We start from the raw sequence: 16,274 nt of genomic DNA on the forward strand, positions 1-16,274 counted from the left end.
GGGGCATGTACCCAGAAGTGGAAATGCTGGATCATAATGGTAAAATATACACAACAAAATCTACCATCTTAACCTTTTTTCTTTTTTTTTTTAGTGGTAATTCTGACTGGGCTTGGTGGCTCACACCTGTAAATCCAGCACTTTGGGAGGCTGAGGTGGGAGGATTGCTTGAGTCTAGGACTTCAAGACCAGCCTGGGTGACAAAGAGACCCCATCTCTACAAAAAAAAAAAAATAATTTTGTTTAATTTTTGAAGATTTGCCATCCTGTTTTCCTTACTCCTCCCTCTGATGTGCAGTTTCTGTACTCACTGGGGCCTTCTGTGAATGAGGCGGTTCCAAGACAAGCTGCCTTCTTGTCCCCCAAGTGAGGCAGGCGAAGATCACAGAGCTGAACCTTCCCTGGCTGTGACATGCTACTCCACAAAAGCCTCTTATTAGCGACTAAGAGCTATCACTTCATCAAATCTTATCAGACCTGCCACCTTGCCTAGCAATTTTACAACAATTACTCTAGAAGAGTGACTTTGTACAAACAATCAGAAAGTATGAACACTGGGTGCAGAGGTGGGTGGCGGGTGGCCAGCTAGGCTCACCCACGAGCAGAGGATCTTGCTCCCTCGGGCCAACCTCACAGCACATTGAAACTTCTGGCTTAGCAAAGTCACAAATTAGACCATTCAGAGGCCAGGAGGACAGTCAAGGCCACACATTGCTCTGGCGCAATTTCTCTTGGTGCTTGTGTGCGTCAATTTTTTTAGCTCAGTTCTTTTTGGAATCTCCTTGTCATACTGCTGGCAAAACAGAGCCAATATAAAAGTACTATGGTGGGAAGGAGGCAGCAGGGCCCAGAGCTTTGAGGGGCCAACGTGACTTTAATCCTTTGGTGGCATCTGTCATAGACACAGATTGGGGTGGATGTCCCATTCGGGACAATTTCTCCAGGAGCCATGTTTGGACTCACCCTTTTTTAAAGATAACCCCTCCTTTTTCTACTTTAGACAAGCTTTTTGGGAAGCTTCCATCTTCCTACTCAGCTCCACCTTCCTGGTCAAATGATTGGTCCAAGGTTGGCATCATGGTACCTCACCTTCTGGCTCTTTCTTTTCTTTTATCCTTTTTTTTTTCTTTTGTTTGAGACAGAGTCTTGCTCTATCGCCCAGGCTGGAGGACAGTGATGGTGCGATCTCGGCTCACTGCAACCTCTGCCTCCCAGGTTCAAGGGATTCTCCTGCCTCAACCTCCTGCGTAGATGGGATTACAGGCGCCTGCCACCAGTAGAGACGGGGTTTCACCATATTGGCCAGGCTGGTCTTGAACTCCTGACCTCAAGTGATCTGCCCACCTTGGCCTTCCAAAGTGCTGGGATTACAGGAGTGAGCCACTGTGCCCGGCCAGAACTGCCTTCCTTTTGAAGGCTGAGTAATATTTTATTGTGCGTGCGTGCCGCATTCTGTTCATCCATTCATATATTGAGGGACACCTGTGTTGCTTCCACCTTTGGCTATTGTGAATAGTGCTGCTATCAACAGGGTTGTACAAATACCTGTTCAAGACTCTGCTTTCAATTCTCTGGGGCATGTACCCAGAAGTGGAAATGCTGGATCATAATGGTAAAATATACACAACAAAATTTACCATCTTAACCTTTTTTCTTTTTTTTCAGTGGTAATTCTGGCTGAGGTGGGTGGCTCACACCTGTAAATCCAGCACTTTGGGAGGCTGAGATGGGAGAATTGCTTGAGCCTAGGACTTCAAGACCAGCCTGGGTGACAAAGTGAGACCCCATTTCTACAAAAAAAAAAAAAAAAATTAAAAAGTAATTTTGTTTAATTTTTGAGGATTCACCATCTTGTTTTCCTTACTCCTCCCTTTGATGTGCAGTTTCTGTACTCACTGGGGCCTTCTGTGAATGAGGCAGTTCCAAGACAAGCTGCCTTCTTGTCCCCCAAGTGAGGCAGGCGAAGATCACAGAGCTGAGCCTTTCCTGGCTGTGACAGGCCACTCCACAAAAGCCTCTTATTAGCGACTAAGAGCTATCACTTCATCAAATCTTATCAGACCTGCCACCTTGCCTAGCAATTTTACAACAATTACTCTAGAAGAATGACTTTGTACAAACAAGCAGAAAGTATGAATGCTGGCCATGTATGCAAGTTTTAACAATCCAGGTGCTAGATCCACCCAGAACTTGCAGATTACCCTGTGTACCCACTTTGTGAGCTGCACACACAGTCCTGCTGTTCTGTTGTGTAACCAGAGTTGAGACCCCTTTACATACTTCCTCAGGCAACATTTGGGCCAAACCCCACTCTGTAAACCTCCTCCCTCAACTTTGTGGCTTCTGAGCAGATCACTTTCCATTTCCATTTATTTCTTTTTCTTCTTTGCTTGGTTTCTGGCTCATTCCTCTTTGAACTGCCAAGATCATGCTAGGTAAATGTTTATTGAATGTAAGCTAGCAGCTTGGTTTTATGAGACACATATTTTATAGCAAGGGGTTTCAAACTTGAACGTGTGTCAGGATCACTTGGGGGGCTTGCTGCAACAGCCCACCAGGCCCCATCCCTAGAGTTCCTGAGTAGCAGGTCTGGAGGGAGGCCGGAGAATTTTTTGCATTTCTAACAGGTTCCCAGGTAATGCTGCTGCTGCTGGCATCAGTATCACCTGGGAACTTCTTAGAAATGAGGACCACACTGTTTTAGCAGAATAAGAAAGTGTTCTCAATTCACATAGCGTCCAGCTAATCAAAACCACAAGTAGAAACTAGAGGTATCACCAGCCTATAGACTGACTAACAGAGACTGTGCACTCAGTCTCGCAGAGTGGAATTATAAGGCTGTGTGACCTTGAGCAAGTTGTGTAACCTCTCTGACCTTCAGTTTGCTTATCTGCAAAATGGGATAATAATAATAGCCAACGTGACGTGCTTACTACATATGCCACACACTGTTCTAAGCACTCTACAGTAAGTATCATCACATTTCATCCTCATAACAAGCCTATGAGTCGATACTGTTTTTATGCCTCTTACAGATGAAGAACCTGAGACATGGTAGAGTAGCTGGCGGGCAGTAGCTGGCACACAGCCAGCAAGAGGCTGAACCAAGATTCAAATCCGGGCAGTTGGGACCCAACGTCTGAGCTTTCATACTAGGGAGCCCCTCTCGCCCCCTTCAGATCCCACCTCCAAGGGCTTCTGGGAGGAAAGTGTGATGATTTGTAAAACGCTGGCTGATAGCCTAGTACACGGAAGCACTCAACAAAGTTTGTGGTTATTGTGAGTTGGTGTCTGGACGTGCACCTATCTGTGTCCTTGTAGGCTGTGCCCAAGGGCACCCCAGCACGTGTGTTGACTATTGCACAGATCCACAGAATATCAGACCCCAAAATCATGCCCGTTGGACAGGAGGGGGCTGTCCATATTATGTAATGTGTTAATTCTTGGGTCCTTGGATGGGACAAAGTTGTGAATATGCATCACTTAGAAAACTTATCAGGGAGTGAGGAATGGAGTTGTTTACAAAACCAAGCCCTTGACGTCTTCCTGGACCTCAGCCTCATCTCATCAGCTCCCGCTGAGGAGTGGGGCGGAGGCGGCAGACACGCTGAACGCTCAGGGTCTAAAGGAGCAGGGGCTGCACCTCGCGCCACCTAGTGGCCAAAGTGAGCAGGTCCCCTAAAAGACACGACGCCCCGCAATCTGCGGTAAATCACATTCCTTGCGATTTTGCAATCACAGGTAGATTTGGAATGGGCTAGGATCCCCTGAGAGACTGTTTATAAGGAGGGCGGTCTATGTAGATGCACTAATTTGAAGGAGGGAGAGCGTGGGAGGGTCTCTGCGAAGGAGAGATGCCTTCTCTCTGGAAACCCTGGACGTGAAGGCACCTGCCAGCTGCCATTTTTCTTGCTCTAAGCTTTTCTGCAAAGGAGAGAATAAAACTGAGATGCTTTACTAGGAACTCAGGTGGGAAAATAAACGGTTCCCTTAGGAAAGATGCCAGAGGCAGCGAGCAGAGGCAAAATCCAAGAGAGAGATGAGGTTTTTGTTTGTTTGTTTATTTTAAATCAATTTGGGCTGGGCTCGGTGGCTCACGCCTGTAATCCCAGCACTTTGGGAGGCCGAGGCGGGCAGATCACAAGGTCAGGAGTTCGAGGTCAGCCTGGCCAATATGGTGAAACCCCGTCTGTACTAAAAATACATATATATATATATTAGCCGGGCGTGGTGGCACGCACCTGTAGTCCCAGCTACTCGGGAGGCTGAGGCAGAAGAATCACTTGAACCCAGGAGGCGGAGGATGCAGTGAGCCGAGATCGCCCCGCTGCACTCCAGCCTGATCCACAGAACGGGACTCCATCTAAAAAAATAAATAATAAATAAATATTTCCCCACTCTGCTACATCGAAAGGCCGGCATGGTTCACTCGTGGAAGGGGAGGAGCAGGTGTGCTAAGCAGTAGCTGTGGTTTTAAAATGTTTTTCTTTTCACCATCATCCTTCTTTATCCCTCAGTTTCTTCCCTCTGCAGCCCCGGAGGAAGGAGGTGGGCCGTTCCGCATTGCTGTAAAGGAATACCTCAGACTGGGTATTCAAAGAAAGAAGATTCATTGGCTCTCAGTTCTGCAGGCTGTACAGGAAGTGTAGCAGCATCTGCTTCTGGGAAGGCCTCAGGAAGCTCCCGATCACGGCAGAAGGCAAAGAGGGAGCAGAAGCATCACACGGCGAAAGCAGGAGCAACAGGAGCAGGAGGTGCCACACACTTTTTATTTTTATTTTTTTTTGAGACGGAGTCTCGCTCTGTCGCCCAGACTGGAGTGAAGTGGCGCGATCTTGGCTCACTGTAACCTCTGCCGCCTGGGTTCAAGCGATTCTCGTGCCTCATCCTCCCGAGTAGCTGGGAGGCCTCCACAATCACCGATCACTGTGTCCAAGGGAGAAGGTGCTGGAGGAGCGTGTTCTGCTCCTCAAGACTGTGGCTCAGAAGCAACACACGTCTCTTCTACTCCCATTGGCCAGAATTAGTCACATGGCCCCAACCTAACTGCAGTGGTGGCTGGGAGTGTTGTCTTCCTGAGTACCCAGAAAGAGGAAAATGCAAAAACATTTGGTGAAAATATAGCATTATCTTTGCCATAACAAACATCCTTCCTTTGTTGGTTTTTTTAAATCAAAAGCAATAATTGGAGATTAATGTGTTATATCTCCTCTTGGAGAATATTTTGTTGTCATGTTAAAAGCCTCTGAAAAGTCTTGCAGTAAATATGGAACTTTTATTTAATCCAGCATTTCCCAGATTTGGTGACTGAGGCCTTTTAAATAATTTAATAGCTCTTGGAATTAATATTTGGAGGTATAAACTTTGGGAAATTGCCCAAAATGAGTCTACTGGCGAGTCCAAATCTTTGGGGGGAAAATGATGAGCAAAGAGATGAGTAATTTGTTCTACAAAAGTAGAGGACAGTCAGGTGCGGTGGCTCAGGCCTGTAATCTCAGCACTTTGGGAGGCTGAGGTGGGCAGATCACCTGTTAGGAGTTCAAGATCAGCCTGGCCAACATGGTGAAACCCTGTTTCTACCAAAAATACAAAAATTAGCCGGAGGTGGTGGCAGGCGCCTATAATCCCAGCTACTAGGGAGGCTGAGGCAGGGGAATCACTTGAACCCGGGAGGTGGAGGTTGCAGTGAGCAGAGATTGTGCCACTGCACTCCAGCCTGGGCAACAGAGCAAGACTCTGTCTCGAAAAAAAAAAAAAAAAAAAAAAAAAAAAAAAAAAGTAAGGAATGAATTAGACCTGGGGCTGAGAGAGGGAGAAGATAACACTGGGGAAAATTTTCCTGAGATGGGAAAGGCCTGGGAAGCAATGACAGACCCAGAGCAGAGGGTGATTCAGCCCAGGCCACAAGCTTGAGGGCCCTAGAGCAGACGCAGCTATAAACCAGGAGAGTCGGTGCAGCCAATGTCAAGAGCTGGGAGGCTCTTTTGGTGCCAACTTGTAGCCCTGCGTAGCTAGAGGAATCTTAGGGCTCATTCAAACTGCCTTCTTCATGTAATAGACAAGAAGGGTAGGGGCTTAGAAAAATGTAGTTTTTTATTCTTAAAGTAATTCATATTCATGAAAGACAATCTGAACTAAGCACAAAGAAGATTAAAAAAAAACCCACCATATTCTGGTCAGGTGCGATGGTTCATGCCTGTAATTCCAGCACTTTGGGAGGCCAACACAGGTAGATTGCTTGAGCCCAGAAGTTTGAGACTAGCCTGGTCAACAGAATGAGACCCCATCTCTAAAAAAGAATGTATAAATTAGCTGGGCATAGTGGCACTTGCCTGTAGTCCCAGCTACTCAGAAGGCTGAGGTGCGAGGATCACCTGAACCCAGGAGGTTGAGGCTATAGTAAGCTGTGATTCCACCACTGCACTCCAGCCTACGGGGGGCAACAGAGCAAGACCTTGTCTCAAAAAATATATAAATATAAATAAAAACGTATTCCACCTTGTAAAGGTGTTTTATTCTGGAGGAGACAACTGCCACCAGGTGGCACCAAACCTAGCTGGCCTGGGCTGATGGGGAACCCCAGCTGTGCAGGCTCTCCAAGGCCACTCATTAACCTCAAAATAAGGCAGCTCCTCAAGTCATACAGTTGTATTTCTGGACCCCGCTTACTGGTTAAGAAAAGATTTTACCATTTATTTGATCAGTCTTGCTAATTGTGCTGTACAAATCTTCCACATCTTAAATTTTTGGGGGTCTATTTGATCAGTGAGAAAGATGGTTAAAATATCCATTGTTGACAATTTTGCCTTGTAGTTCAGTTTTTGCCTTGTATATTTTGAAGCTATGTTGTTAGGTGTGTAAGGGTTCGTGCCTGATATGTTCTATTCAGTTATTTTTTTATAAAAATGAAATATCTTTTTCTGTCCCATTCAATCCTTTTCTTTTTGAATTCTGTCTATAGCCATAGCACTCTGAACACTCTTGATCTTGTCTGAATTCTATAGAATCTGATTGGTATTGCTAAACCAGCATTTTGTTAACATTTGTTTGATATATCTTTTTCCATGTATTTATTTTTAAAAACAATTTTTGAGACAGGGTCTCACTCTGTTGCCCAGGCTGGAATGCAGTGGCACCATCATGGCTCACAGCAGCCTAGGCCTCCCCAGGCTCACATAACCTCAACCTCAACCTCCCAAGCAGCTGGGACTACAGGTGCACACCACCACACCGGCTAATTTTCGTATTTTTTTGTAGAGACAAGGTCTCCCTATGTTGCCCAGGCTGGTCTTGAACTCCTGGGCTCAAGCAAATCCACCCGCCTTGGCCTCCCAAAGTGCTGGGATTACAGGTGTGAACCATCGTGTCCAGCCCACACTGTCTTAATTATAATATTATAGCATTTGGAAGGATAATGCCCTAATATTATTCTTTTTCAGAGCTCTCCTAGTCACTGGTCATTGTTCTTTATGCAATTCTACAAGAAACCTATTCAGATTTTTATTGAAGTTACATATGACATCTTTACAGTGTTGAGCTTTTCTGTCTCTCTTTCTGTGGTTTGTGTGTGTGTGTGTGTGTGTGTTTCTCTTTTTTTTTTTTTTTTTGAGACAGGGTTTCACTCTGTCACCCAGGCTGGAGTGCAGTGGCCCAATCATGGCTTACTGCAGCCTCCACCTCTTGGCTTAAGCAATCCTCCCACCTCCACCTCCAGAGTAGCTGGGACTACAGGTACACACCACCACACCCAGCTAATTTTTGTATTTTTTTGTTTTTGTCTTTTTGTAGAGATGGGAGTCTCGCCATGTTGCCTAGGCTGATCTTGAACTCCTGGGCTCAAGCAATCCACCCACCTTGGCCTCCCAAAGTGCTGGGATTACAGGTGTGAGCCACTGCGCCCAACTCCTATGTCTTTATTTTCAGTTTTCCCATGTGCCTTGATTGGGAATTGGTTTCACTTCATGTAGTAGAAACAAACTAATGCAGCTCCGTCAGTAAGATTTTTTTCTCACACAAGAAGTCTGAAGGCTGTGGTCCAGAAGAGGTGAAGGTCAAAGATGCATCAACCACCTAGGCTTCTTCTACCATTTGCTCCTCTGCATTTTTTTTTTTTTTTTTTTGAGACGGGGTCTTGCTCTGTCGCCAGGCTGGAGTGCAGTGGTGCGATCTCAGCTCACTGCAACCTCTGCCTCCTGGGTTCAAGAGATTCCCCTGCCTCAGCCTCTTGAGTAGCTGGGACTACAGGTGTGCACCACCACGCTCGGCTAACTTTTTGTATTTTAGTAGAGATGGGTTTCACCACGTTGGCCAGGATGGTCTTGATCTCCTGACCTCGTGATCTGACCGCCTCGACCTCCCAAAATGCTGGGATTACAGGCATGAGCCACCGCACCCAGCCTTTTTTTTTTTTTTAGGTGGAGTCTCCCTCTGTCACCCAGGCTGGAGTGCAGTGGAGGAATCTCAGCTCACTGCAACCTCCACCTCCTGGGCTCAAGCAATTCTCCTGCCTCAGCCTCCCGAGTAGCTGGGATTACAGGCACCCGCCACCATGCCCAGCTAATTTTTTGTATTTTTAGTAGAGATGGGGTTTCACCATGTTAGCCAGGATGGCCTTGATCTCCTGACCTTGTGATCCGCCTGCCTCAGCCTCCGAAAGTGCTGGGATTACAGGCATGAGCCACGGTGCCCGGCCAATGCTCCTCTGTATTTAGTGCATAACTTAGACCTCCTGGTTGAGAGAGAGCTACTGTACCTCTATGTAGGTGACAGCATTCCAGACAGAAAAAGGTAACAAGGGTAAAGGACACAGAGACATGCAGATGGAACAGAAAACGAGAGCTTGCTATGAAGCTGCACCCAGCAGAATTCCACTCACATCTTAGTGCCCGGAACTGGGTGTCATGGACACCACCAGCTGCAAGAGAGTCTGGGGAGTTCAGCCTTTTAAAATGAGCACATTGCTTCCCTAAAAAAATAGGGTCTCCATTAGTAAGAGGGGAGGATGAATCTTGGGTGAATAACTGGCACTGTCTGCTTCGCCACAGTATTTTGCCTTTGCTATCTCTTGTAAACAGCATATAAATGAGTTCTTTTTAAAAACCCAATATGAATTTATAAAGCTTCAATAATAAAATAGTATGAGAACAGTGCATGAATAGACAGGGATAATTAGAATAGAATATAAATTTCAGGAATAGGCCTAAATACACATCATAGTTTAATAATGTGATAGGGGTGACATCTCAAAATAAATGGGGGAAGTCATGGACTATTCAGTAAATTATGTAGAAAAAAATAAGGTTAGACCTATACTTCACACCATATACCAGGATAGATTCTAAAAGGACCAAAGGCCAAAATGTTAAAAAAAAAAAAAAAAAAAAAAAAAAAGAAAGAAAAGAAACCTTAGAAATCTGTAGGAAAACCTGGAATAACTGTTTTATAACATAATCCATATTTCAAAGTGAGTGTGATAGACCGCAAATGACCACAAATTCTTTGAAGCTCTTTTCCATCAAGAGATGGAGTCTATTTCTCTACTCCTTGAATCTGGCCTGGGCTTGTGACTTGTGTAGATCAACAAAATCATCAGAAATGCCACTAACAAGTTCCAGAGCCTAGGCCTCCAAAGGCCCTGAGCCTTTGACTGTGCTCTCTTGGAATGCTGTGGTCTGTGAAGAAGCCCAGGCAAGCCCACGAAAGGATGAGTGACCACGTGGAGCAGAGACAAGTCACAACTCAGATAGATGAGCAAGGCCATCCTGGACCATCCACCTCCTGCTGAGCTGGCCCTGACCAAAAGAGCCACCCAGCCACCTACAGAGTTGTAGGCAAACAAATGATTGCTATTTCAAGCTGTTTTTTTTGTTTGTTTTACTACATATTGGAGTAATTTATCACTTTGCAACAAAAGATAACTGTAACTTCACTTCTAAAAATTTATCCTGCAGATAGAATTGCAACATGTGCAAAATGACAGACATTAGGTCCAGACCATTCATTGCCCCATTGTCTGTAAAATCTTTCTGGGGTGCAGAAAGGGGGATGACAGGGTCTCACTCTGTCACCCAGGCAGGAGTGCAGTGGCATGATCATGGCTCACCACAGCCTTGACCTCCCGAGCTCAGGTGATCCTCCCACCTCAGCCTCCAGAGTAGTTGTGACTATAGGCACCTGCCACCACGCCTGGCTAATTTTTTTATTTTTTGTAGAGACAAGGTTTTGCCCTGTGGCCCTGGCTGGTCTCAAACTCCTGGGCTCAAGCGATCCACCTGCCTCAGCCTCCCAAAGCGCTAGGATTACGGGCATGAACTACTGGACCTAGTATTGACCCATCGTTTGTAATATCTAAAGACTGAAAACAACCTAAACCTCTATCACTAAGGGATGGGTGAGTAAATTATTATATATTCATACAAACGGATACTAGACAATGTGAAAAAATATTAGCACCTATGTGCTGATATGGAAGGATCTTCAAGAATATTGCTAAAGTATATAATAAAAAGATATACACGGCCAGGTGTGGTGGCGCATGCCTGTAATCCCAGCACTTTGGGAGGCCAAGGCGGGAAGATCATGAGGTCAGGGGTTCGAGACCAGCCTGACCAACATGATGAAATCCCATCTCTACTAAAACTACAAAAAATTAGCTGGGCATGGTGACATGTGCCTGTAATCCAAGCTACTTAGGAGGCTGAGGCAGGAGAATCACTTGAACCCAGGAGGCAGAGGTTGCAGTGAGCTGAGATTGAGCCACTGCACTCCAGCCTGGGTAACAGAGTGAGACTCCGTCTCCAAAAAAAAAAAAAAGTATACACAAGAATGTTCATAATCACCTTATTCATAATAGCTAAAACTGATCATTCAAATGTCCACCAACAGGTAAAGTATGGTGTATTCATGCAATGAAATGCTACACAACAAAGAATAACTAATATACCCAACGACATGGATGATCTCAAACAATATTGGGTCAAAGAAGTCAGACACAAAGAGAACATATTGCATGCTTCCATTTGTATGAAGAGGAAGAGGAGATGGATCTAATCTATGGTGATGGAAGCCAGAAGGGTGGTTACCCCCTGGGGAATGGAGAGGTGTGTTTGGACTGAAAGGGGCAAAAGAGAACCTTCTAGGGAGGTGGAAATGCTCCATGTCTAGATCTGGGAGGTGGTTATACTGGTTTTTATAATGTATGTAAAAATCACCAAGTTGCACATTTAAGATCTATGCATTTTATTATATGTAAATTATATCTTAATTTTTCTTTCTTTTTTTTTTTTTGGAGACAGGGTCTGGCTTTGTTGCCCAGGCTGGAGTACAGTGGTGCAATCTCAGCTTACCTAGGCTCAAGTGATCCTCCCACCTCAGCCTTCTGAGTAGCTGGGACTACAGGTATGCGTACCATGCCTGGCTAATTTCTGTTTTTTGTTTTTCTTTTTGGTAGAGGTGGGTTTTTTTCATGTTGTCCAGACTGGTTTTGAACTCCTGGGCTCAAGTAATCTTCCAGGCCCAGCCTCCTAATATTTCATTTTTTTTTTTTAAGAGACAGGGTTTCACTATGTTGCCCAGGCTGGCCTTGAACTTCTGGGCTCAAGTGACCCTCCTGCCTCATCCTCTCAAGTACCTGGGACTACAGGTGTGTGCCACTGTACCCAGCTTTATATCTTAACTTTTAAAAAGGCATATTGCTAAAGAGAAAAAAAAAAGCAAGATTCAGACTAGTGTGCATAGTATGTGCATAAAAAAAGGGAGAAAGAATACGAAGTCATGTTTGTTTAAACAACGACTCTAAGGATACCCTAGAATCCAAAGAAGACAGTCTACTTCAGTGGTAGATTTACCAGAAGGGGCCAGGGAGGGGAGAGGGAGACATTTCACCTTTTATCGTTTCGGACTTCTTTTTTTTTTTTTTTTTTTTTGAGACTGAGTCTTGCTCTGTTGCCCAGGCTGGAGTGCAGTGATGCGATCTCAGCTCACTGCAAGCTCCACCTCCTGGATTCACACCATTCTCCTGCCTCAGCCTCCTGAGTAGCTGGGACTGCAGGCGCCCACCACCACGCCTGGCTAATTTTTTGTATTTTTAGTAGAGACGGGGTTTCACTGTTCTTGGCCAGGATGGTCTCAATCTCCTGACCTCATGATCTGCTGGCCTCGGCCTCCCAAAGTGCTGGGATTACAGGCATGAGCCACCACACCCAGCCCCGTTTTGGACTTTTGAATCCTAAGCATAAATTACTCATTCTAACAATTTTAGAAGTTTAAATTTAAAAAGAGTCCAGCCTGAGAACTGCTGCACTTCAGTAAGTGAGTTTATGCCATTGACTTCTGTCATTTGACATTTTCCTCTATCCTACGTTTGTACTTTTCTTGTTTACCAGGTTTTTATCTCTTTAACATAGTTAGTGGGTTGAATTTTGTTGTTCCATTCCTCACCTGGCCCCAGTAATTTGAAAGGTTCTGTCTGTCCTGCAGTCACCCCCGACTTAACCCGCCTACTTAAGCTCATTGTTTTACCATGTCTAGAGTTGACCATTATCTATAACCTCCTACCAAGCAGGTCAAGAGCCTTTGCAGACATCTGCCAAACCTTGGCACCCCTCTCCCTATATATTTGGGAATTTTAGACTCAAATTTGGGAGGGGGAGGTTTCAAAGAGAAATTAATGGAAATATTTAATTTTAAATAATTTTACTAGGTGCGGTGGCTCACGCCTCTAATCTCAGAGCTTCAGGAGACAAGGTGGGAGGATCACTCAAGCCCAGGAGTTTTAGACCGTATCTCTACAAACAATAAAAAAAAAATTAGCCAGGTGGGTTGCATACATCTGTAATCCCAACTACTTGGGAGGCTGAGGCAGGAGGATCACTTGAGCCCAGGAGTTTGAGGCTGCAGTGAGCTATGATTGGGCCACTGTACTCCAGCCTGGATGACATAGTGAGATTGTCTCTAAAATAAACAAACAAATTTCTATACTTACCATCATGGGTCTTAGTATCCCACTACCTTCTGAATTCCTTTTTGTTACTATGTATCTGCCAGTAATTCCTTTGTTGTGGGTTTGTGGGTGGTAATCTTTTTAAATTCTTTTATACTGTATTTGAAAATGTCGGCCACGCACAGTGGCTTATGTCTCTAATTCCAGCACTTTGGGAGTCCAAGGTGGGAGGATCGCTTGTGCCCAGGAGTTTGAGACCACCCTGGGCAACGTAAGTGAGACCCGTCTCTACAAAAAAAATTTTTTTAATTAGCCGGGCATGGTGGCACTCACCTAGAGTCCCAGCTGCTCGGGAGGCTGAAGCAGGAGGATTGTTTAAGCCCAGGGTCTTGGAAAGAGTCCACTTCCCGGCCTTTTCCAGTTCCATGGCCTTTTCTTCCATCAACATACATCCCTCCAACCCCGACCCTGTCACCATCTTCTCCTCCACTGTCACATCACTTCTCATGGCCCTCAGTCCCCAGCCCCATCATTAGGGGACATCACGCCCAGTACGGACATGGGACTGGAGCGCCAGGCCTCTCGTGGTCACTGTTGGTCAGTGACAGGCTCCCCCGGCCTGCCCTCACCCAATCACTTTCTCTTTAACACAGAAGCAGGCCTCCCTGTCATCCTCTGCGTCTTGGATCAGCATTCCAGCTTCTGCTTATCCTCTAGAAACTTCACTGGGCCATAGTCCTGGTGGTGATTACTCTTTCCAGCTCTGTGTCACCTGGAAGCAAACTCCAAGAACACCTCTGCGACTTCAACCAGTAGGGGAGCTGGGCTGGGAAGAGAAAGGGCAGTTTCAAGAGGCACAGGGATGACAGGAAAGGGAAGAACACAACAGTCGCCACTTATGGGACTGACTGGCTAAACCTCGCTCAGATGCCAAGTCCACTCAGTTACTGTCTGGCCAGTCCTACCCCTCAACCCCCACTGTGGGGGCTAAAGCTACTCCAGCTTGGATGCTGATCCCACATGTTGACCTCGATTAACCCTAGTTCCAGGAATGCTTCTAAGATTTCTAATTTCACGTACTTACCCTTAGGTCAAAAAATGTTGATGTTATTGCAAATGTACACTTACCCTAAATCCTGGTCCTTAGGCAAATCCTCCGTGGCATATAAGCCCTGAGTCTGGAAGATAGCAGTGCAGGGATCCACCCTCTCATCTTATGGCTGCCTGAGACATGGCTCTGTCTCTATGTCCCTTTTAAATGTTTCTGAGAAAACTGGATTTGTCAACCTCTTTTTTCAGCCTCTCAGCTCCCTCAGCCTTCAAAGGTAGGTTTTCCAGGGCTGCCATGTTCTAATCAGCCCTGACCCTCGGCCCACAGCAACTGGCCTGGAGATAGGTGGGCTCATGATCTGATTTTTGGCCTTGGCACAGGTTCTGGTCAGTCTCTTGCTAAAGTGAAAGATGTTAAATGTTTTCAATAGCGAAGGAAACACTGGTCTGCGGAGAGAGGAATAAGGTCATCAGGGGACTTCCCCAAGGCACAGGATGCTCCAGCACGGGTGCCTGGCCCACCATGGAAAGACAGACAGGGGAGGTAACTGTCATGAGGATCTGGGAGTGACGCATGGAGGTGACTACTGGAACAGGTACTGAGGTAGTATGAATAAGGACACTCACTGATGGAATACAGATATGTGTGCACACCGATCTGGCTATATTTTATGAAATGGATCAAACATCTGGAAAAGAACATCTTTTTGCAGTCCAGTATGGACTTGGCACGCAAAGCTGCAGACCCTGCCTCTGTGCCCCATCTTTGACAATTGTCCCCAGGCCCCAGAAGTACATCCAGGTCGTGCCTGCCCTCCTCCCAGGCCTGGACCATTTCAAGACTCAGTCCCAGCCCTGGTGAGAATCCAAGAGCTGTCTCTGCTGCCACATGAAGTGAGACGAGGCAGCCAACTGAGGCAGGAGAATAGGGTCTGGAGGCAGGGAACCTAAGGCTGTTTCACGCTGACTTCCTAGAACTAAATCGAAAGGAAAACCCAAACTTTCCACGCCTAAGTAACAAAAGGACCAGAGGCTACTTTGATCTTTTCTGTCCACAACCAATCAGACTGATTGCAGACTGAGTCTTCATTTGCATAGAAGTATAACTTTGTAACTTCATCCTAGCCTCTGATTGGTTGCTTTTCGCAACCAATCAGATGTTTCGCACAGGGGTGTGACCTTTGTAACTTCACTTAAGCCTCTAGTTGGCTGCTGTGTGCAACCAACTGATTGCAGGCTACCACTTCATTTACCTGAGGTGAGCATGAAGTGGCCAATGGGAATCTTCTAAGGGGGTATTTGGACCCAAGAAGATTCTGTATCTGGGCCCTTGAGCCGCTGCTCGGGTCCGCTCCCACGCTGTGGAGCGTACTTTTGTTTTCAATAAATCCCTTTCGTTCTTTTGTTGCTTCATTCTTTCTGTGCTTTTCTGGGCGTTTTGTCCAATTATTTGTTCAAAACGCCAAGAACCTGGGCAACTTGCAGTCACAACCCTCTACCGCTGACACACCACCTCACCGCCCTTCATTCGCCCTTGGAGTTGGCTGTGTCCAAGACTGCATCTTAGAGGAGGTGTGTGTCCAGAGGCCTCAGGGTCGCTCCTGGTGCCCTGCGAGGAATGAGGGGAGTAGGATGGGATGGTGGCGGGTGGATTTGTGGAGGGCAGGAGCTAGCGTGGATGCAGCCCCTGCTAAGCTGTCCTGGGGCAAGTGGGCCCTTGGAGTCCTCCCTTGTAAGCTGCCCCCGGCCTGACACTGCAAGAGCAAGTGGAGCCTCACCTGACTTCTCCATAAAGAGGGCGCAGGGGAAGGAGCAGGTGTGTTGGGAGGATTGCAAAGTCCAAGCAGATGTCAGCCGAGCTCATTCCACATGCCGCTGACCCACTCTTTGGGGCACTCCCAACCCTTTTTGGCCTCAATGGCATTTCTCCTCTCCTGAGTTTCCTAGTCCAGTATCCTACCTACTGCACACATGCCCCAAACTCTGCTTTGAAGCCCAATTCTCACCACGTGGCATGACTGTCCCAGCTGGCCACCTTCCTGGAATTCAGCCCAAATCAGTACTTTTGGGAACTTCCTGCAAGGTTTCAAAGAAGCTTTTCTGACACACAGCCACCACGGAGGGTGTTCCAATCCCCGGACCCTGCTGTGGACATGAGGACACCCATCCCCCACCAGCCGAGCCAGCTGCAAAGGCCTCATAGTCCAGCCCCAGCCACCCAGGAGGACAGTGAACACAGCCTGTCTGAGAATGGTATTTGAATCTTTAAGAAAACGAGACTGAC

This window comes from Pongo pygmaeus, chromosome 19, assembly GCF_028885625.2.
Source record: "Pongo pygmaeus isolate AG05252 chromosome 19, NHGRI_mPonPyg2-v2.0_pri, whole genome shotgun sequence".
NCBI lineage: Eukaryota > Metazoa > Chordata > Mammalia > Primates > Hominidae > Pongo > Pongo pygmaeus.